Source organism: Corylus avellana, chromosome 4 (genome assembly GCF_965113065.1).
Source record: "Corylus avellana chromosome 4, dhCorAvel1.hap1.2, whole genome shotgun sequence".
NCBI lineage: Eukaryota > Viridiplantae > Streptophyta > Magnoliopsida > Fagales > Betulaceae > Corylus > Corylus avellana.
Window position 1 is genome coordinate 29,953,022 of NC_142493.1, and position 22,515 is coordinate 29,975,536.

The 22,515-nt window shown below is 36.4% G+C and overlaps 2 pseudogenes across 2 annotated transcripts; one reads left to right on the forward strand and one right to left on the reverse strand.

Annotated features, from left to right (window-relative positions):
- Positions 1–8,455: 8,455 nt before the first annotated feature.
- LOC148586598 (pheophytinase, chloroplastic pseudogene) lies at positions 8,456–10,422 on the forward strand (annotated as a pseudogene). Its single transcript, XR_015911909.1, has 3 exons — positions 8,456–8,475; positions 8,880–9,318; positions 10,093–10,422. The product of XR_015911909.1 is annotated as a pheophytinase, chloroplastic pseudogene (transcript).
- Positions 10,423–11,540: 1,118 nt separating this feature from the next.
- Positions 11,541–13,562, reverse strand: LOC132178393 (putative metal-nicotianamine transporter YSL7; annotated as a pseudogene). The gene is made up of 5 exons (XR_015911910.1): positions 13,462–13,562; positions 13,265–13,362; positions 13,035–13,172; positions 12,731–12,920; positions 11,541–12,611 (listed from the first exon to the last, which is right to left on the reverse strand). The product of XR_015911910.1 is annotated as a putative metal-nicotianamine transporter YSL7 (transcript).
- Positions 13,563–22,515: the final 8,953 nt, after the last annotated feature.

Consider the following 22,515-nt stretch of genomic DNA (forward strand, 5'->3'; position numbering starts at 1 on the left):
GGCGACTTTATTGCCGCCCCTAATACTCAACTATTAGGGGCGACTTTTGAAAGTCGCCCCTAATAGTTAAGTATTAGCGTCCACATCAAAGTGGACGCTAATAGCCGACCGAAAAGATGAATATTAGCGTCCACTTTACAGTGGACACTAATAACTCGACCCTAATATACATGCGGGAATTATTCAAGAGGCGGGAGAAATATAAGCGGCCAAAAAAACACTTTTAATGTCGACGCTGATAGTGGAGCAATAGCGTCCACTTAAGTGGACGCTAAAAGATGGAAAAAAAAAAAAAAATCAAATAAAAGATCAATAGCGTCCATTTTGAAAGTGGACGCAAATACTTAAATATTAGAATCGACTTTGTGGACGCTAAAGAGCAGGTAGAAAAATAAAAATAAAATAAAATGGATGCCCAATAGCGTCCACCAAAGTGGACGCTAAAGCTCTTCTAAAAAATTAAAAAAAAAAAAAAGAATAAAATTAAACTACAAGCTCAATAGCGTCCACTAAAGCTTTTTGAAAAGTAATGTATAACATTGATGGACTTATAACATACATTGAAACTAAGTCTCTAGATACTTAATTATTGTATTTGTATGTATTTGTATATTTATATCATATTATATATATATAATTTGTTATTATATAATCACATGATTTAATAATCAGTTGATCATGTCATATAATCATATAAATTATAGTGATAATACATTATACTTAAATATTATGAAACTTAATTCATGAAGAATAGGACAAAGTTTTCTAAAAAAAAAAAAAAAAACATTATTAGATCATGTTCATATGTATTATCATTCTAATTACACTAGAGCATACTTAATTAACTAATTAACTATGATCTAATGTAATTAGAATGATAATACACATCATCATATCATTGTTTTTTGAAAATAGTTAACTTACTTAGTAATACTAAGTTAGTATATATTAACGAACAAGTATGTATAATATATATATATATAATTTGTTTTTGTCAAAATAACCTATAGTAAATTATACTAGGTTAGTAATTTAATATATTAACTTAGTTAATATGTTAGTTTATTAAGTAACTAGTTATTAAGTCTCTGGGTACTTAATTATTGTATTTGTATGAGTTTGTATACTTCTGACTTACGTCATATTATATATATATATATATTTTGTTATTATATAATCACATGATTTAATCATCAATTGATCATTTTATATAATCATATAAATTATAATGGTAGACCATATGACATAACATCTAACTTATAATGATATCTACATCATAATACTCTAAACATAACAACAACATATATCTCTAAACAAACACATTGTTGATTATAATATTAATCACTTAATTTGTGATATATATGATCATATGATATAATAATTCACATAATCTTTTTTTTTTTTTTTTTCTAATTACAATTCACGTAATCTTTAGATCATGTGATCTACCACTTAACTTAATAGTATTACTAAGTTAGTATATAGTAACTAACAAGTATGTATATAATATATATTCATATATATAATACTCATACAAATATTAAGTAACATATAATTTTTTTGTTTGTCAAAATAACCTATAGTTAATTATAGTAAGTTAGTAATTTAATATATATTAACTTAGTTAATATGTTAGTTTATTAACTAAAACTAGTTACTAGTTAGTATGTTTTTTTTTTTTTTTTTTTTTTGACATGTCCACACAAGAGGGGGGAGGGGGATTCGAACTAGTGACCACTGCTTCATTAGGCGTGGTCCTAGCCGATTGAGCTACCTCTTGGGGACACTAGTTAGTATGTCAATACTAATATATAACACACACATGTATAATAAAATAAGTAATATACATAGAAGTATTGAGTAACATTTACTTAATTATCTTTACTTAATATATATTAATTAACTAAATAATATGTTAATTTATGAACTAACTAGTTAGTATGTCAACTAATACGTACACATAAATATTAAATTATTCATATAACATATACTATTTAATTTTATATATATAGGTGCTTAATTATTCAATTTTTGCGCCAACAAGTGGCGCGCGCGGTGTCTGAAATTTTCGAACCAAAAATTTCAGACACCGGGTTTTTTTCCCAAACCCTCAAAATCCCTCAAATTTCTGAAATGTCTGCCTCTCTCTCCCTCTCACTCACCTCCCTCATCACTCTCACTCTCGATCTCTCTCTCTCTCCCTCACTCCGGCGCTCGTCTCTCTCTCTCCGGCGCACTAAGCTCTCTCCGACAGCTCTCTCTCCGGCGCACCTTTGAATTGATGTATGGGATTAATGTCTTGCAGTGTGATTTTTGATTGCAGGCGATGGTTCCTTTTCAAACGTTGCAGGCATTTGGAGTCTCTGTTGATGCCGTGTGCCCCGGTAAGAAGGCCGGCGATATCTGCCGCACTGCCGTTCATCAGTCTTCTGGTCATCAGGTCTCTCTCTCACTCTCTGTTATTTTTATTTTTCTCTGTTTTTGTATTTATGTTTTTGGGTTCTTGTTCTATGAGATTTTTCATCTTCAAATTTCTGCCTTTTCTTGTCCTCTGCCATGTTCTTGACATCGTTCTTGACAGGGTTGGAAGGCGCCTGTTCAAGGCACAGAAATGGCTTCGTTCCATTTGAGGGGAACGACGTCATTCTGAGAAGGCCCATGCCTTCTGAGCAGTCCCTGAAAACCGCGTCATTCCTCCTAAATGGAATGACGTTGTTCCTGGGCATTCTGGGGGCACTGTTTTCTGGTCCATCCACCAGTTGAGGGATTTGGGTAATCTTCATCCCAAAGTTGTCTTGTTTGTTGGGAATGATTCTCCAACGCATTCAAAGCCCGGAGGAGGAGTGATTCCTCTCTTGTTGGGGATAAAATTTACTGAAGAATATCTCTCTAATGGACAAGAAATGAAATTTCTCCAATATTTTTCTTCTAACATATAGCGTCTTTTAAATAGTTCAGCGTTCCCAGTTTATTGCAATCCACCCACAATGATGGTAAGATGTGTTTCTTCTGGATTTGAAATTAATTGACGGAGATTGAAGAAGGCTATAGAAGACGCCAAACCTAACACTTGTCTGTTGATTGTTTGCAAGATTTGTTGCATAACGATTTTTGATTCCTCTGATTTCTCTTTGTTTTCTTCCATAATCTACTGCTCTGATACCACTTATGAATTCTAAATGGAATACTATTATCTTTTGGAATTCTAAATGCTACAAACTGAGACCACCTTCTACAGACAAACAACAAACCACGAAGACATTAGAGACTCCTTCAAATCAAACTGATTAACAGCTTTATTTACATAGAATTCTATCTTGAAGCCCCGAACTACAAAGACATTGGGTTTTGTGTTTTGAGTGGCTGTGATGAAAATTTGAGTTTCACAATCTAACAAACACAAAATAAAGTTAGATTGTTGCTAAATCATTTGCTGTGGCTGGCCATTACAGGCACAGTTTCTGGCTATGGAAATTCTGTCATACAATTGTGCACCCGCTCTCATGTTGTAAAATTAAGATTGGAATTAGTTCTGAAAAGCTCTAATTTGCATCAATCAAGGCTCACCTTTAGAAAACATAAATTTTGGTGCACTAAAATTGACTCCAGAGATGGGACTTTGAGATTTCACAATTTAGATCAGTCTATCGTAAAGAAACCCAGCCACCGGGGCAGGTTTAGATCATTAAATATCCTTGAAGGCTTCAAAAATGTTGATTCAAAGGTCTTGAGTGGAGGCTGTAATGGTTATTGAAAGAAAGCAAAGAAAATTGCTTTTGGTGGAATGAAGTCTCAGCTTCGTTCTCATTGTATATATAGGCAAAGAGTTACAATTGTAATCAAGTTTGACAAACCCAAACTTGATACAAACTAGGAGACCTAATTCAATACAAATAAGTAAAACAAATACAACTAGAACACTAAAGAGAAGAGATAAGAACAACTATAAGGATAATACTAAAAGATAAGAACAACTATAAAACAGACTCTATTGGTTCCTTAACAGCCCCCCTCAAACGAATGGGAGGGGGAGTAACCATGAGTTTGTCTCTGAGGAAAAGAAATCGAGAGGAGGTAAGGCCCTTTGTAAAGATATCAGCACATTGATCTTGAGTTGGGATGTAGCTAGCACAAAGATCTTTGTGAAGAATTTTCTCACGGATGAAGTGGTAGTCAACTTCTATATGCTTGGTACGAGCATGGTAGATGGGATTAGAAGCTAAAGCAATAGCTCCTATGTTATCACACCAGAGTACAGGAGGATCATGGAGAGAAACTTGCAATTCTTTGAGTAGCATTCGAAGCCATGAGAGTTCAGCAGCTGTAATGGCCATTGCACGATATTCAGCCTCGGTACTAGATCTCGAGACAACAGGCTACTTCTTGGCATGCCAAGATACTAAGTTGGAGCCGAAGAAAACACAATACCCTGTAGTGGATCTGCGATCAAGAGGATCCCCTGCCCAGTCAGAGTCACAATATGCCTGAAGTTGAAGAGGACCTGAAGTGAAGTGAAGGCCATGATCTGGTGTGCCTTTGAGATACCTTAGAACTCTTTTAGCAGCCTTCATATGTTCTGTAGTTGGACAATGGAGAAATTGACACAATTGATTGACAGTGTAGGCTATGTCAGGTCTTGTGAGTGTGCAGTATTGTAGAGCTCCAATGATATGACGATAGGTTGTGGGATCTGGTAGAGTATCACCATCAAGCTTGGTGAGCTTCTTGCCTGAAGTGCAGGGTGCGGCATAGGGCTTTGCTCCAAGCATTTGCACGCGATCAAGTAAATCAATAATGTATTTACCTTGATTTAGATGCAAGCCAGTTTTGTCACGAAGGACATGGATGCCTAGGAAGTATGAAAGGCAACCAAGATCTTTCAACTTAAATTCCATTTGAAGGCCGTGGATGAGAGTCTCCATGATAGATGAATCTGTACCTGTTACTATGATATCATCAACATATATCAGTATGTAAATATGAACAGAGCCTTGATGAAGCATAAAAAGAGAGGTATCTACTAAGGATCCAACAAAACCAAGATGGAGAAGAGCTTGTGACAATCTATGAAACCAAGCTCGTGGGGCTTGCTTTAGACCATAGAGGGCCTTTTTGAGCTTACAAACATGATCTGGAAAAGCTGCATCAACAAAACCAGTAGGCTGCTCCATGAGGACTTCTTCATTCAAGTAACCATGAAGGAAGGCATTAGAGACATCCAATTGCTTGAGGGGCCAATTGTAGTGGATTGCTAAGGATAGTAGGATCCGTATAGTGGCTGGTTTTATAACTGGACTGAAGGTTTCAGTGTAGTCAATACCATCTCTTTGTTGGAAACCCTTGGCCACTAGTCTTGCCTTGTATCTTTCAATAGTGCCATCTGATTTTTCCTTTAGCCGAAAAACCCACTTATTCTTGATGATGTTTCGATGTGAAGGTCTAGGGCAGAGAGACCAAGTACCATTGTCAACTAAAGCTTGAAGTTCACTTTCCATTGCAGCAAACCATTTAGGGTTAGAAACAGCCTGAGCAAATGTGGTAGGGATAGAAGGCAAGGGTGTAGCATGAAAGGATTTTAGTGGATGCTTGGTTGATTTTAAGGATAGGAATAGCTGATAGTTTGGAAAAGACTTAGGTTTGGAGTTTCCAGTCATAGATCTTGTGACAATATGAGGAGAGGCTGGTTCAGTAGGTGCAGGCAAAAGCTGAAGTAAGGATTGATCTAGGTGGGGGATAGGATCAGGGGTAGGTGGTAGTAATTCGGCAGTAGGGGTAGTCAGGGGAGTGTTTAGAATAGGTACTTGTGCTGGGGAAGGCAAGGTGATTGGGGGTGAGGTCTGAACAGTATTAGAGTCAGAATTATTCATAGAGTAAAAATGAGAATGATCAAGAACAATACCTGTAGGGGAAGGATCTGATCCGTTAGGGGATGAAGATGCTGCTCTATTCTGTGCAGGGAACACCAATTCATCAAAAATAACATGTCTAGAGACATATACACGATTGGAGATGGGATCAAGGCACTTGTAACCCTTTTGGTGGGTACAATATCCAAGGAAGATACATTGTTTGCTTCTGAATTCCAATTTGTGTTTGGCATAGGGTCTTAAGAGAGGATAACAAGCACAACCAAAAGTTTTTAAAAAGGTGTAGTCTGGCTCCTTATTGTATAGTTTGGTGAAAGGACTTGAATTTTGGAGAGTAGGGGTAGGCAATCTATTGATGAGATACACGGCAGTACTGACAGCTTCAACCCAGTATTTAGAAGAAAGGTGGGATTGAGCTAGGAGACTAAGACCAGATTCAATGATATGCCTATGTTTTCTTTCTGAAACTCCATTTTGTTGAGATGTATGTGGACATGTGACTCGATGAAGAACACCATGTGTTGACAGAAATTTAGTAAAGTTATGAGAGGTGTATTCACCACCCCCATCTGTTTGAAGTTGTTTAATTTTAAGGGAAAATAAATTTTCTATCAAGCACTTGAATTTAACAAAGGTTTCAAAAACATCTGATTTGAGTTTTAGAGGAAATAGCCAGGTGTATCTAGAGAAATCATCAATAAAGATAACATAACATTTGCTTCCATTGATTGAAGATAAAGGAGAAATCCATACATCACTATGAATAAGCTCCAATGGAGCAGTGGTAATACGACTTGACTCAATAAAGGGTAATTTTTTGCTCTTTCCTAATTGACATGAAACACAAATAGATTGACTCGACTTAACTGAAGACACAGGAAGGTAGTAGTTGTGAAGCAGATGCTGCAAGATTTGATGACTTGGATGCCCTAAGCGGTTGTGCCAAACTGAAGAAGACACCCTGATCCCAATTTGCGCAGTAAATGCTCTGACTTTATTTTTGGTGAAGTGTTGTAGCCTTAATGGGTAGAGACCATCTTCACTTGCCCCTTGTAGGAGGATCTTCCCTGTGAGGTTGTCCTTAATCAAGAAATAGGTATCAGTTAGTTTAAAATGGCAATTATTGTCACGACAAAATTTATTTATTGAAAGTAAATTTGTTGTAGCATCAGGACAATGTAAGATATTTTTAAGATGTAGGAGTTGATTTGAGCGAAGAAAAGAGGAAGAGCCAGTGTGGGAGATACCAAGTCCATTACCATTACCTACTGCTACTGTCTCATTACCCTGATATGGTTGCTGCAGAGTTAGATTTTCCAAGTCATTAGTGATGTGAGTATTGGCTCCACTGTCAGCAAGCCATTCATCTTCATCTTGTAGATCGTTGGATTGGGAAACCATTGCAGCAAGTTCAGATGGTGGATGTCGTCCTTGGAATGAATAATCCATGCGATGAAAGCAGTCCAATGCTTGATGATTGGAGCGGCCACATATCTGACAAAGAGGTTTGTTGGATGAGAGGATGCCAGGTTGAGAATTTCTCCTTGTAGTGTAGTTATTTCTCCTTGGAGTGTAGTTGTTGGGAGAATTGCTTCTTGGAGTGTAGTTGCTAGTGCTTCCAGTAATAGTTTTTCCTTGGGAGAAAGCAGGGGTTGGGAGTATACCAGGAGATCCGTTGAAAGTCTTCTTTGAGGGATAGGAATTTCTGTAATTGGAGAAATGTTTCCTTTGGTTGTTGAATCTTTGTTTGTAACCTGGCTTCTGAGCAGTCATGGCAAAGGATTGTGGTTCATCAATGGCAGCCTGATGTTCAATGAGTTGCTCGTGTCCAAGTAATTCAGACTGAAATTCTTCAAGAGACATAGTGGTATTCTTTGTTATCATGGAGTAGGTCATGACAAAAGAATTGTAGTTGGAGCTTAATCCACCAATGATGTAGGATACAAGGTCATCATCGGTGATGGGGCTGCCGGCGATAGCTAGCTGGTCAGCCAAGGATTTTGCACTTCGAATAAAGGTAACACATGGATTATTACCTTGTCTGAGAGTCTGAAGTTGGCGTCTCAATTGAGTGACGTGAGACCTTGATGGAGAAGCATAACGAGTGGCAAGGGTTTTCCATACTTGATTGGAGGTTTTACACCCATAAATAGTAGGCACAAGTGGAGCAGTTAAGGTTGCAATGAACCAACTGAGAATACATTGGTCTTTCTTTTCCCAGAGAATATATTCTGGATTTGGGACATCAGGAGTAGTTTTGTCCGGAGAAGATGGAATAAGCTTTGGTGGGCATGGCTCAGAGCCATCAACAATGCCCATCAAGCCGTTAGTTTTGAGGATGGGCTTAAATTGAAATACCCATCCGAGATAGTTGCTGTCATCGAGCTTGGATTGACAGAGATGCGCAATGTTTGGCATTGTGAAGGATAGAGCAGCGTCGCTGGATTGCGTCATGAGTGCAGTATCAAGGACACGGCAAGGAGATGCGGCTATGGTCTAGTGCGGCAAGGAGAAGAACAGCAATGAGGCTGTAATTTGGTGCAGCAAGAAGAAAGAAAGTAGGTGCGGCAATCTGGTGCAGTGCGGCAATGTTGGTGCAGTACAGCAGGTGCGGCAAGAGAAAAGGTGATCTGAGGGCAGCAAGAAGAGCTGCGAATTTGCCTGGAGAAGAAGCTGATTCCGTTGAAGAAGGCCCAAAAATTTGAGAGGGTCAAGGATCTTATTGAGAGGGGTATGAACCGTAAGGCTCTGATACCATGAAAGAAAGCAAAGAAAATTGCTTTTGGCGGAATGAAGTCTCAGCTTCGTTCTCATTGTATATATAGGCAAAGAGTTACAATTGTAATCAAGTTTGACAAACCCAAACTTGATACAAACTAGGAGACCTAATTCAATACAAATAAGTAAAACAAATACAACTAGAACACTAAAGAGAAGAGATAAGAACAACTATAAGGATAATACTAAAAGATAAGAACAACTATAAAACAGACTCTATTGGTTCCTTAACAGTTATGTGGTTGGTGGGGAAGGGGATGCAAGTGATATATCAGAAAGGGGGGAGTCAGCAACTAAGGTTTTAATTCCTGAACTGCCAGGTGAATCAAATGGTGAAGTTGGTGCCCCAGTTAGTAGCTGTTTTTGGGAATGGAAGCCCAAATTCAATGTACATTATGAGAAAGCAGGGTGTGAAAATGTGAATTCCGCGCCAGTGCTCTTTCTTCCTGGATTTGGTGTTGGTCCTTTTCATTATGAGAAACAACTGAAGGATTTAGGACGTGATTTTAGAGTTTGGGCAATTGATTTTCTTGGGCAAGGCATGTGTGAAGGAGATACATCAGTGACGAAAGATTATGCCTGGGGCTTTGGAGATGAAACTGAACCATGGGCGAGTGATCTTGTTTACTCTATTGATTTATGGCGAGATCAAGTTCAATATTTCATAGAGCAGGTACCCACTAGTGCTGCAATATTCCTGTATTTCTATTCTGCAGCGGTAATGCATAGCAATTATTTTTGACACACTCCTTTTAATTAAATACTTATATCTATTGTGACTGCTATGCAATTAAGTTAGCATGTGTTATGTGGTGTGACCTCTTGAACGGATTTCTCCTTATGTGTTTCCTTGCTCCAAGTTTCCTTTCTGTCATTTTGCTTCAGTAAGCACTAAACAAAGTTTATTTGGAGACGCAATTAAGTTGGTTTGACTTTGATGCATGTTTCCAATGTGTGTGGCCTACATAACACCTTCAATTCATGAGAGACTTTATATAATACTAAATTTTGTTGGTTTAGTTCATCATGGTTCATACCATTGTATATTGTCAGGTATATAATGTGTGATTTCAAACTTGGGAGTGGCTGTAAATCCATCTTATAGCTGTGGTTAGTTTGGTCTGCATTTTAAATTTGTGGATCTCAACTACTTATTTCAAGTTGCGGAGGTGCCAATTCCTTTTTTGGCACATTGGTCTAGCTATATTTAGCTTTTCCACTTTAATCAAGGAAGTTTGCATTGCATTTAAAATCATGCATCTCACACATTGATATCCCTCTTGGGCACAATCAGAGCATGGATTAAAACAATGTTATTCATTCTTCCTCATTGTGTACTGATATTTTTGCAAAAAATATTGATAGCATAACTTAGTTTAGTTTCAGATTAATGATAACATAAGTTAGTTTATAAACAAAGAGATTAAATCAATCATTTTTGTTTCAGATCATTGGCGAACCAGCGTATATTGTGTTGGGAACTCACTAGGGGGATTCGTGGCTCTATATTTTGCAGCACGCAACCCTCATTTGGTGAAAGGTGTTACATTGCTTAGTGCAACCCCTTTCTGGGGATTTCTACCTAACCCCATAAGATCTCCTAGACTAGCAAAAGTATTTTCATGGGCTGGAACATTTCCTCTGCCTTCCAGTGTGAGAAAGCTCACAAAATTCATGTAAGTTTAAGTGGTCATATAGATTAGTTGGTGTCCATTTTTGTTTATATATTTCTCTGTTGCCTAGTCAGGGTGTAAACTACTATGGCGTCACATTTAAGATCATGTAAACATTAATCCAAGTGAATGGATCCTATTATATACAATCTTCATAAAATTTGAAGTTTAAGGCTTGGAACTTGGAAATTTAGAATTTATATGTTTAAAATATCAAAGCGTAAAATGTTGAAAACCCACTGGTACTGCGATCGATCGCAAAATATCAAATCGCAAAATGTTGAAAACCCACTGGTACTGCGATCGATCGCACTCCAAGTACGATTGATCGCAAAAGGTCAAAAACCTACTGGTACTGCGATTGATCGCACACGATTGTGCGATCGATTGCAGATTTTTTTTTTTTTTTTTTTTTTTTTAGGACCATTAGGGTTCACTTTGTGAACGCTAATGATTAACTATCAGCGTCCACTTTAGTTTGAACGCTAATAGTTAATTTTTTTTAAATTTTTTTTTAGGACCATTAGGGTCTACTTTGTGGACGCTAATGGTTAACTATCAGCGTCCACTTTGAGTGGACGCTAATGGTTGGCTCTCAGCGTCGACTATGGTTTCCGTTTACATCACTTTTAGGGTCAAAACATTGCGACTTTTAGGGTCGATAAAGTGGACGCTAAAAGTGATCATTATGGTCGACTTTAAGTGGACGCTGATAGTTAATTTTTTTTTAAAATTTTTTTAGGACCATTAGGGTTTACTTTGTGGACGCTAATGGTTAACTATTAGCGTTCACTTTTGTTTGGACGCTGATAGTTAATTTTTTTTAAAATTTTTTTAGGAACATTAGGGTCTACTTTGTAGACGCTAATGGTTAATTATCAAAGTGGACGCTAATGGTTGACTATCAGTGCCGACTATGGCTTCTGTTTACATCACCTTTAGGATCAAAACATTTTGACTTTTAGGGTCGATAAAGTGGACGCTAAAAGTGATCATTAAGGAAATGAAAAAGTTTGTTGTAACTGGAGTATTGACAGCAAAATACTAGTAAAGGTATCATACAAGATGCCTTTTGAGGGTAGAGCGTACATTCATAGAGCAAATTATACAATAAAACCAGATCCATCGAGTGGAATAGTAATTCATACAATCTAGATTCTTGCAAAACATACAGAAGAAACTGTAGATCTGAATTGGATTAATCTTAATTCTCTCAAAATTCTTACACCTTGTGATTGATATGGGCAGGAAAAAACCTCAAGCAAAAAGGAGCATTAGTATGGGTAAGGGAGAGTATGGTCGCTGGAACTCCCCATAAAGAATCCCCACATATCAGCCCGGATGCTGCAGCAATTATACATTCATCTGCTCCTTGTTTGTTAATGCTCCGCCATCGCCATCGCCATATGAATACAATTAAACTCCCCACACACATGTCAATGGCAAAAAAGCCTCCCAGGTAAAATGGGATGGCAATGCACATTGCATTCGGTACAAATCTATACATCCCATATCTTGTTTCGTAATGTTCCAGCAGCTCTTTCAAAACATTTGTAGCGATAGCAATGCAGAAAAATAGGATAGCAAGATTAAGGCAGTTTTTGGGGAGTGCATGAATACCTTCGGCTCCAAGGACTGCAATTGCACGGTACAATAATCCGTCCGGTGCAGGATATGATCCTTCCGGATCACCTACAGAGTATGTTCTGTAGAAAATCCAAAAAATCAAGGGGGACATAATACATCCTGCGGCTGTACCCATAACCTGACTAACCAACATGGAGGAATGAGAAGTCAAAGTCAAATAAGCTGTCTTATAGTCCTGCATAAGATCAGCAGAATAGAATATGCTCATCATTGCTCCACAAGAAGCAAGACCCGCAATAACTCCCCCGTTGTGAAAGCCTATCCAAGAACTAAAAATGAGTATGGCAACCTTGCCATAATTTGAGGCAAGGGACAAATCTGTCAATCCACAGCCATACACATTGCAAAAAGCCAAAAGTGGACCAAGGATATAGGCAACCAATAGATGATGGCAATTCAATTGGGGGAAGATGAGGGGGAGTACATTAATGGATATGAATGCAAGGATACCATACCCAAGCAAACCTATCCAAATGGGAATCTGGTCTTTCAAGAATAACTCCCTCCGTCGATTTTCATCGTAATTGGCAACATAAGGGACCATAACCAAAGATGGTTCCTTTACGAGACTCCTTAAAGTTTTGATTAGCATAAAGATAAGGAGGAAAGCACCGTCACCCAGCATCATGGCAATAGAAATAAAAACCTAGCAAGATGAACAAGAGAAATAAAAATAAAATTATTATGTGCACCTTGAATAAAAAATCAAAAATAAAAAAAAAAGAAAAAAAAAAAGAAAAAAAAAGAAAAAAAAAGGAGCAGTACCCTATAGCCTTGAATGTCATGAAGATCACTTGCAGAGAGATTAGCTCTATACCAGTGACCCCTCTTGCCCTCAATTAGAGGCCACATGATTGCCCACGAGATGACGGCTCCAATAAGCAAAGATGCATTTATCTTGTGAGAGCAAATCATGCCAGCACCAATACTTGGCAAGGAGAAATCAAAGTAGAACCTGTGAGAGATCGAGTTAAGATTTCAGACAATGATCTTTCTAACTTACAAATTAAACCAAGTTAGGGGACTAACAACACAGCAAGTCTTTTTAAGTAATTGGAAAAGACTTTACGTCTCTGCATAGGCATGAAAACCAAAGGTAGGGAGGTTCGAAAGTCCTCTACAACCGTTGGCATTAGCAAAAAACCACTGGAAAAGGGCAAACGTAAAGCTACAGCAGGCGGTATAACCCATGTATTTAAATTGTCTCCTGTATTCATGAAAATGAATGCATTAGACGAGCAAGAATATTAATTAGATTAATTGGATTACATTAATACAATTTATGTGAATGCTTAGTACTTTGCCAGCTTGGCTCTTCTGGGTGTGTGGAAGTTGTTGATGATGGATGCAGTTGCAGTACCACTGGGGTAGGTTAAGTTGTGCTTTTAGATCATTATCTGCATATGTGAGAAGATTTAAGGCCAATTAAGTTGGAATCGAAAAATACAAAACACAATACAGATTAATTAAATATTAATTATCATAAGAACCATAACCTTTTTTAGCATCAAATTAAGGAATAAGCCAACGAAGCTCACGGCAAAGAGGAAACCAGTCATCCAGCCAAGAGAGAGGTGCTTGAAGTTGATTGGTGCGATTGCTTCATGTCCTTGGCTAGCTATTAAAGGAGTCATCGCTAGCAGATAGTTTGCAGTCCCACCTAATAATTACAAACAGATTAATATGATTAGTTTTCAAACTATCAAAAAGTTTTAATAATCCAAAAATCAAAGGATCAGTTCATAAAATTCCGTAAATATATATGTTCTAAAAGCTTTGGTTTTGTTTGCAAAATGTGTTGGGCGCAACCAATTCCAGAGTAAGCTCAAGTTACATCAGAGAGCCCAAGTTCTAAGAGGGTTTCTAAAATAGCCCACCACATTTTTCCTCAACTTACACCATTAGAACAATAACAAAAGATTGCATGCATGAAACGAAAAGCAGAAGAAAGAAAGAAGAAAGAACTTACTGTTAAATGCCACTCCGGAAGACGCAATAAGAAAGGTCTGGATTACTGTGTTCTCTTGCCTAGTGAAGGGCTGCTTCAACAGACCAAATCTGTCAAGCATGACAGTGTAGAACTTGACGATAATAAATACTAAAAACGCTGCTAAAACGTTTAAAGATGGTATGTACCCAGGACTTAAGCTAAGTTTGCACACAATAAAATTAAATAAAACGCTCAAAATGAAGCTTGTCACCATAGACCTTATGGTGATTTGTTTCTTCCACAGCAATACCTCCATGTCTTGAAACAACCTTTCCCCTGTCACTCCTTGATCATCAAACTCACCTACTTCTCTTGCCTGTCCATTATCAACATCAATGTGGCCTGTTTCTAGATCTCTGATTTGTTCAACTTCACCTATTTCTTCTCCCTCTCCATTATCAACATGACCTGTTTCTATGATTTCTTCAACTTCACCTAGTGCTTCATCTTCCCTTTCATCTTCTTCCTCAACGTTGCTCCATTCTGAGCGTGCACTACTATATTCACTTCTATCATCTTTTTCAATGTTGCTAATTTCTATTTCTTTGATACTCTCCATTTCTCTATGTGGTTTCTTTGTGTGTAGTTTCTGGAAGTGGTTTCTCTGTGTGGTTTTCAGGCAAGTATAAGAACACAGTGCGGGTGATTAAGTTCAATGGTAAATATTTGGACTCACTTGGATGAAGACCACTGAGGACCTGAAATACTGGTGTGGGTGGGGGACATGCATGTTTTTCACTTTTTCTGCTTGTAGGGCCCATAATGCCCTGCCATCGTAGATGTGGGTTTTTGCAGAATTCTTCTGTGATTGGCTGAAATTTTAATTCGCAGAGGAATTTGATTTCTTGGAATTTAATGATTAGTGAGTATGCGCAATCTAAAGAGGAGCTTAATTACTGTTGCATGGGATTTTTTTGGGAAAATGCTTGCTAGAGAATTCTCTTGGAACACAATGATTGACGGGTGCGTAAACACATGGCAAATATTGGAAGATGCCTATCATATGTTTAAATCAGATGCCAAAACATGATGTTGTTAGTGTTAGATGGGCAAATAGCTAGTTACGATATATGGGTGTGAAAAATGCGGTTTTGATGTTGCTAGAAGTTTATTTTATAAAATCTCAGAAAGAGATCGAGTTGCTTGTAATGCTTTGATGTTTGGCTATGTTCAAAATTAAATGATTATTGCTTGTAATGTTTTACGGGCAACAAGTACGTACGTATAAGATATCAAGTTAATTAACCTCATTCAGTCCCACTCTAGCTCTGTTCAAAATTGTTCATTTGCGTGCCGCCTCTATATTTCTGTCTTATGTAAACGCCAAAAAAGAAAAAGAAAAATGATATAGTAATTATAGAGCATTTACTATATATGTTTACAATATTGTTAATTTTTCACAAGATGCTATTTGATGAGAAATGAGGTAGGTGAAATCAATTACCAAAAATGATATTCAAACAAATCTGCAAAATTTCGAATTAGTTGAGATTTGAGAATTTGAGGTCTACATTGCTAGCTAGCTTCAAGCAAGCCCCAAGCTTAGAAAGAAAAAAAAAAGCCCCAAGTACTACATAACTCCTATGCCATCATCATCACTCTAATGAGTAAATATGATCATTTACAGTTACAAATAAACTTTGTACAGGCATGCCCCAGGCAATACAGACCCTTCAGAATGGAGAGAATTTTCCCCCTCAGGAGGATGTGCACAACTTTCCAATAGTCACTCCCTTTTTCATCTGGGCCATGCATGTGCCATGATTAATTATTCATGCAGGTCAAAAAATTCAAGCACTTTTTTTCTTTCTAAGCTAATTTAAGCACTTTCAACTTGGTCATACATTCATTGCCCAATGCCACCTTCTTCAGTAAGTTACACCGCAGGATAAATTAGCTTTTCAAAACAGTGCATTGCTCCCTTTTCCACTTAACGCATCTTGTTTATACACCAAAATACATTTTATTTAAAAAATTTATATTTTATTTGAAAAATATTTGCAATTGGGCGTAATATTTTCATAAAATCTTGTTTAAGTAGTTATAGTTACATTAAGTTACTACGTACGGGTGTTACTCGATCACTTCTATAAACAAAAGAGGAATATTGCTAGCTAGCTACGCTTAGAAACAAATTTTATAGAAATAAATTTTTACTACCTGATTGAAAATTAGATATATATAATTTTTAAGAAATCCAATCATATTGTGCCATATAATCAAGTTGTAGATTTGTTTTTTAAAGAAAATACCTAAGTATTAATTAATACCTATAAAATTCAAAACACATAATCTTTTAAGGTATAAATTAAGAATAAAGCTAACTTAATTTTATAAACCAATAAACCAAGTCTGAAACATCAAACAACCAATTCTCTCTATACATCTTTCATCTCACACCTCGCCAAAATTTGTCTTGTTCCTAAATTTTTCTGTTTCATCCTTATACACGCTGACACCCATATCAAAGAAAACATTTTTCTGTTTCATCCTTACACACGCTGACACCCATATCAAACAAGTTTTGTTTTCTTCTTTGTTCCAATTTGTAGCTAGTAGCAGGTTTCCCCATTCCCCCAGACTGAGTGGAAGAGAGAGAAATACAAACCCAAACAAGTTTTGTTTTCTTCTTCTTTGTTCCAATTTGTAGCTAGTAGCAGGTTTCCCCATTCCCCCAGACTGAGTGGAAGAGAGAGAAATACAAACCCAAATAGCTAGTAGCAGGTTTTGTCTGAATTTCTCTAAGCTGATTTCTATCTTTTTCCGTTTTATTGAAGGAGACAGAGTGAGATTATTGGCTGCACTTTGCCATGATCGTCTTTTTTTGTTAAAGCTTGTGTTTTTGGTTCCCACAAGCTGCACATCTTGTGAAAGAGCTGCTTTAATTTCTTTTTTTGTAACACTGGAGCATTTCGGATTTTGAAAGAGCAAATTTCTCATCACTGTTTTGTTTGGTTTTGTTTTTTGTCCTAATTGTCTTGTTGTAAGATTTTTCATCCCCTCCTTTGAACACGCCAATCACCTGACTTCCAATATATAAGCCACTCCTATTTTTTTCTGTTAAAATTTTGACAATTCCTACTAAAAGTGATTAGTTGCATTAATATTTTATTTTAAGTTCCAGATTATTGATGAACACAATTTCACTATTAATTATAAAATGCAAACATTTGTGCAAAATAATTATAATAATACTTAATTTAATAAAAATAAAAAATAAAAAATAAAAAATTGTGCACATTTAAGTTATTATCAACTGATTTGACCAAGAAATCTTCCACAAAAAATGCTTTGCCGATTAGACCTAATATTTTCAAGTTTGCTTCTCATTTGGATCCAGATTTGCTCTGCTGACTGCTGCCCTCTCAGCCAGGGGCTGATGAATCCATGCAATACCTCTTTTTGAGTTGTCCATTTGCTAGGATTATGTGGCATTATTCCCAATGACCGTTGGACACAGTTGCTTTCTCCTTACAGCCCTTTGTCTCTTGGATAAAAGCTTTAATTTGTTGCGGCCTAACTAATTGTTGTGTGTCGATTCCAGATTTCTAGCTTGGGACAGCCGAGTGGGTCCCTCCTCCTCCATGGGTACTTTTAAAATAAATTTTGATGTAGTCATTTGGCCAAATTTTGCAGTCGCTACTGCCACCCTCAGCAACCACTATGAATAAAAATAAGATGTTTTTACTTTTTTTTTTTTTTTTTAAGGTGTTCAACGTTTATTTGTCGAGCTCTTATTGGAAGGCACAAAGGTTTGATTTGTGCCAAGAACTTTATACAAGTTATTCTCGCTATATTAAGCTTTGCTTCAAGGTCCTTGAGTATTAATTAATTGCAGGTAATGCAAAATTTGAGAAATTTTAGGCAAGATACTTGGAGGAATTTTGGGCATTTTAAAATAAATTTCCCATATTATTTCATTAATTCGCTGCTATTTTTAAATAAACACTTACAATAAGATAAGATAAATAATATCCAACTAAAGATAAACATAAGAATAAAACTAATTGAAAAACCTAATTGATAACTATTAATCTTTATTAAATAAAATCGTTCTTTAACACAAATTTTAATAAATAATTTAACATAATTTCTAATTTAACATAAATTCTAATCTAACATAATTTCTAATTTCTATTAATCGTTGTAAACCTAATAGTAATTTTAACCCTTTCTAACTTTTCTTAGTAGTAGTAATCCTGACAATCCGACGGTCCTGAGTTTTGTCAACCTCAACCAGATATTTCGACTCATCATCCTCACCTCGTATCTCCATTTTCTTATGTGTTTGGGCTTTCTCATTTCCATCTCCCTTGGCACACATGATCTCCAATTTCTTCTGTGCTTGAGCATTCTCATTTGCATCTTTCTCAGCACGCATAATCTCCAATTTCTTTTGTGCTTTGACTCTCATTAGTGTATCTAGTTCAATATCCACAATAAGAGTCTGGACTATCTCAAACCCATATGCTAACATGGCCTGTGCATATAAAATTCAAAGATTTTTTTTTTTAAAAAAAAAAAAAAAGAAAAAAAAGATTTAGTATGTCCAAATAACTCTTTGGAGGGATGCGTACAAGATAAAAAATAAGGGACATACCATCAAAAACATAGGATTCGATTAGTCTTTCGATGTTGCTGAGTTGGTAGAAAGCATTTGTAGCCTTTTTTGCTATAACCCGGTATTTAGAAAGTAAATTTTATAAAAAAAAGTTTAGAGAAGTGCATTGTAATGTGATACGATGTGCGGCTCCTTCTTGACTCCTGTGGTGTTTTCAAAATTAATTGGGATGCGGCTTTTGTTTAGTCAAGAAAACCGATGGGCGTGGGCATTATTGTTTGAGAGCATGAGAGAAGGGTTCTAACAACAATGTGTTCTAAAAAATTTATCATTGATCCATTGTGACGAAGGCTTATGCAGCATGGAAGGTTATGATTTTAGGTAAAGAGCTGGCCTTTGCAATGTCATTTTGGAAAGTGATGCTCTCGAGATTATATGTCCATTAATCATGGAATAGGTATGGGAATTTGATAGACGATTCAAAGTTTATTATTATTATTATTATTAATTTTTTGTAAGCACATCCATTCAATCAAAAGAGATTATAACAGATAAATAAATACAAGCTAATTTGAAAAATCCAGTCCAAACATACCCCTAACACTTCAATGAACTTGTAGGAGACCAGAAAAGTGAAAGGCACTAGCGAATGTAGCCGATTAAAGCCGAGACGCTCCAAGATGGATAAAACCCATAAAAACTTAAATCTTAACAAGTTTCGAAAGAAATTGTGAAGATTTATTAGGAAACAAATAGTGGAAAAAGGGTTTCCTTCGCATACATAAAGTTTGAGGGCCAATCAGTTCAGGTTATTTTTAAAAACTCAATCTAGACAGACCACTAACACTTCAATGAACTAGAAAGAGACCCAACATGCGAAAAAAATATATCTTACATAGATACAAAGTCAAAAGCCCAACAGGTTCGGGTTAAATAGATAGCTACACAACATAACATAATGGAAATACATGACAAAAAGTAGGGAAAAAAAAAAATTAAGTTCATAAAACAGTAACACTAGAAGCAAAGGTGGAGGCAGAGGCGTGGAAGAGCTCGTGGCGGCACATGAGAGACATGCGCCGATGCAGGTGGTCAGTTGGGAAACGCCAAAAGAGAAGTGCTAGGGAGCCAAACAAATGAATCCAGAAAAATTTTCAAACTGGCGTAGCAAGAGTTTTTAAATTAAAAAGAATACAATTCTCTCTCCCTTGTCTGCCACTCATGGTCTGCCACGTCAGTTTGAAAATTTTTCTGTGTTCATTTATTTGACTCTCTAGCACTTCCCACGCCAAAAAAGGTCGGCGCCAGTGTGGAAGGGTGAAGGGACGCCACACACGTTGCCTAAGGCACACCACGCGTCGGCACATGTCAATTTTGGATAGACATGTGCATCTCTCTCCCTCTCACTTTGCATCTCTTTCTCTCTCAATCTCAGCATCTCTCACTCCCAGCCATGCGTGCGTGTGAAGAGAAAGTGGAAGGAGATGAGGAAGAAGAAAAGAAAAAAACACAAAAAGGGGAAGAGCGTACGTGAGAAATAACCAAATGAGCGAAAATTTATGCTTCATTTTGTTTTGAGAGAGAGAGAGAGAGAGAGTGGTCACTCTCCGCCACCCATCTTCAGTGGAACAGTGGAAGAAGCATATTAGGACTTTTTTTCTATAGAAACGTCATGTGCAACATAGTAGGAGAGAAGCAAATATGGTGGCCCATTTGTGGCAAAAGAGACTTTCCAACAGAGGTGGCCCATCTTGTAGCAAAAGAGGCTTTTTTTTCCCTAAACCCGCCCACCCCCCCCCCCCCCCTAATCTTTTGAAATTGCCTAAACTATATGAATTGGGGCTGTTGCCCAGCCCATAAAATTCTTCGGTCCCTACCCCTTTCTCCTACCCATTAATAATGGAAAAAATTTGGCCCCTACCCGTGAGCCAAGCTTAAAGCTTAAACTAGACAGCCTTTGCTTCACAGCATTAAAAGTTGGAATAAATGGGTATGGACCTTTATGCACTGCTTCTCGCATCCTGCCTTTGTTCGTTGGATTTTCCTGGGTTTTAATTGTCCATATTTTGACTCTTTGGCCCGGTTATTTGGTCTTTTGTTGGTTATTTGTTGACCCATATCTATCTTCGGACAGTTATTTGCCCAATTTATTTGGCATTTGTCGTATTATTTAAAATATAGGCCAATTTCAGCCCGTAGTTAGCTTTCATTTTTTGCATATAGTGGCCTATTTTTGTTCAACCTTTGTGGTAAAACATATTTGAATTATCCTAAAATTAGGGATTTGATAAGGATTGTATTATCTTTAATGATAAATTGTGACTTCATAATATTGCATGTGATTTATAAAAAACTTAGTTCATCATATAATGACGTGTATGTCATGTGCATTTATACTCACTAAGTCGTCGAACTTACTATTGTATTTTTTTCTCATATATATGTACCTATGTTGCTATAAATAGTTTAACATAAGATGGAACCCGAAAGGCATCCAATTATTGTGAAGGACTTGATCCATATCATTTTTGAGCACCTAAATCCCATGTGCATGGCTCAAGTTTATGTGGGATCCTGATGGCCCCACCCGTCAGGATATAATTGAAATCATTTTTATTGTGTACCTTATTAAGTGTAGACTTTAATTATGTTTCAGAACAATAGAATGTGATATGTATCATATTTTGATGAGTAGTTTGTGACCTCGACATTTGAAAGTTTATCTACGTTATAATGCTTTAAGTTTTTACTTGGGTTATGTATGATTGTGAATTTAAATTATAGCTATCTATGTCCTTTAATAAAAGTCTTTTGTTGCGTAGTCTCTTTGGAGAGGATGAAATCTTTGAATTTTGTTTTTCGTGGAATTTGTTTATTGCTTTGCTACATTCCACAATTCTCTTTTCCTTTTCCTTTTCCTTTCCCTTTTTTTTTTTTTTTACCAATTTATCAAGTACAAAATGATATTTTGTTGCATTAAGACATTATTTAAGCTCAAGATTAGTAATTGAACAATATTCAACAATTAAATATAAAATAGAAGAATTGATACAAAGTAAGGCATGATAATACTTAATATTAATAAGAGAAATGCACACTTTTAACCTATTATCAACCGTTCGTAAACACGAATCTAAGCTCGATTATTAAATGATAAATATAAACTCGGATCAACTTTCATAAACAAGCTTGTATAAGACTCGACTCGTGTGTGTATATATATATATATATATATATATATATATATCATAAGTCTAATCAAGTACAAATTATAGTCACATAAGTATACAAATTCATACTTATGCAATGATTAAGTAACTAAGTACCTAGATTATGAATTGTTGATTCATAATTCATAAAATATTTTACAACTAATTTTAAGATATTGTTCAATTAATGAACTTGAGCTTAAATGATGTATTAATGCGAGAAATTAGCTTAGGTAGGAATTAGCAGTAAAATTTTTAGCAAGTAAAAATAATGAGATACGTGTGTGGATGTTTAAATTGGATAGGCAATGAAATCAACGTGGGACCAAACTGAACTTGCAAGCAAAGTCAAAGAATTAAATTGCAAGAAAACAAAACAAGAAGAGATCAATCCTGATCCTTGTGGGGTGAAGTAAATCAGTGCCAGCTTCAAGAAGATATAGAAGGACTGCAAATCAAGGGTCAACAAAAACAAGACAAATGTTTTGCAAGAAAAAAAGCATACATCTTGCAGAAAACAGAGGGCCAAGCTGGGCAGCTGCTCTTTTGAAGGATCAAAACAAACAAGAAGAGAAGAAGCAACAAAACCAATGGACAATCACGAAGAAGAACCGGTTTTTAAAGGAAAGAACCAAAGCTAAAATGAAAAGAAAAAGGAGAAACTTTAAAGGGACTCTCGAAATACATGCGATTTAACAAGATTTTTAAAATTTTAAAATCTCTTAATTTTAATTGAAAGAGTTTATTATTTCATAGAAGATTGGTGCCTTGTGCTTCCAATTTGTTTATT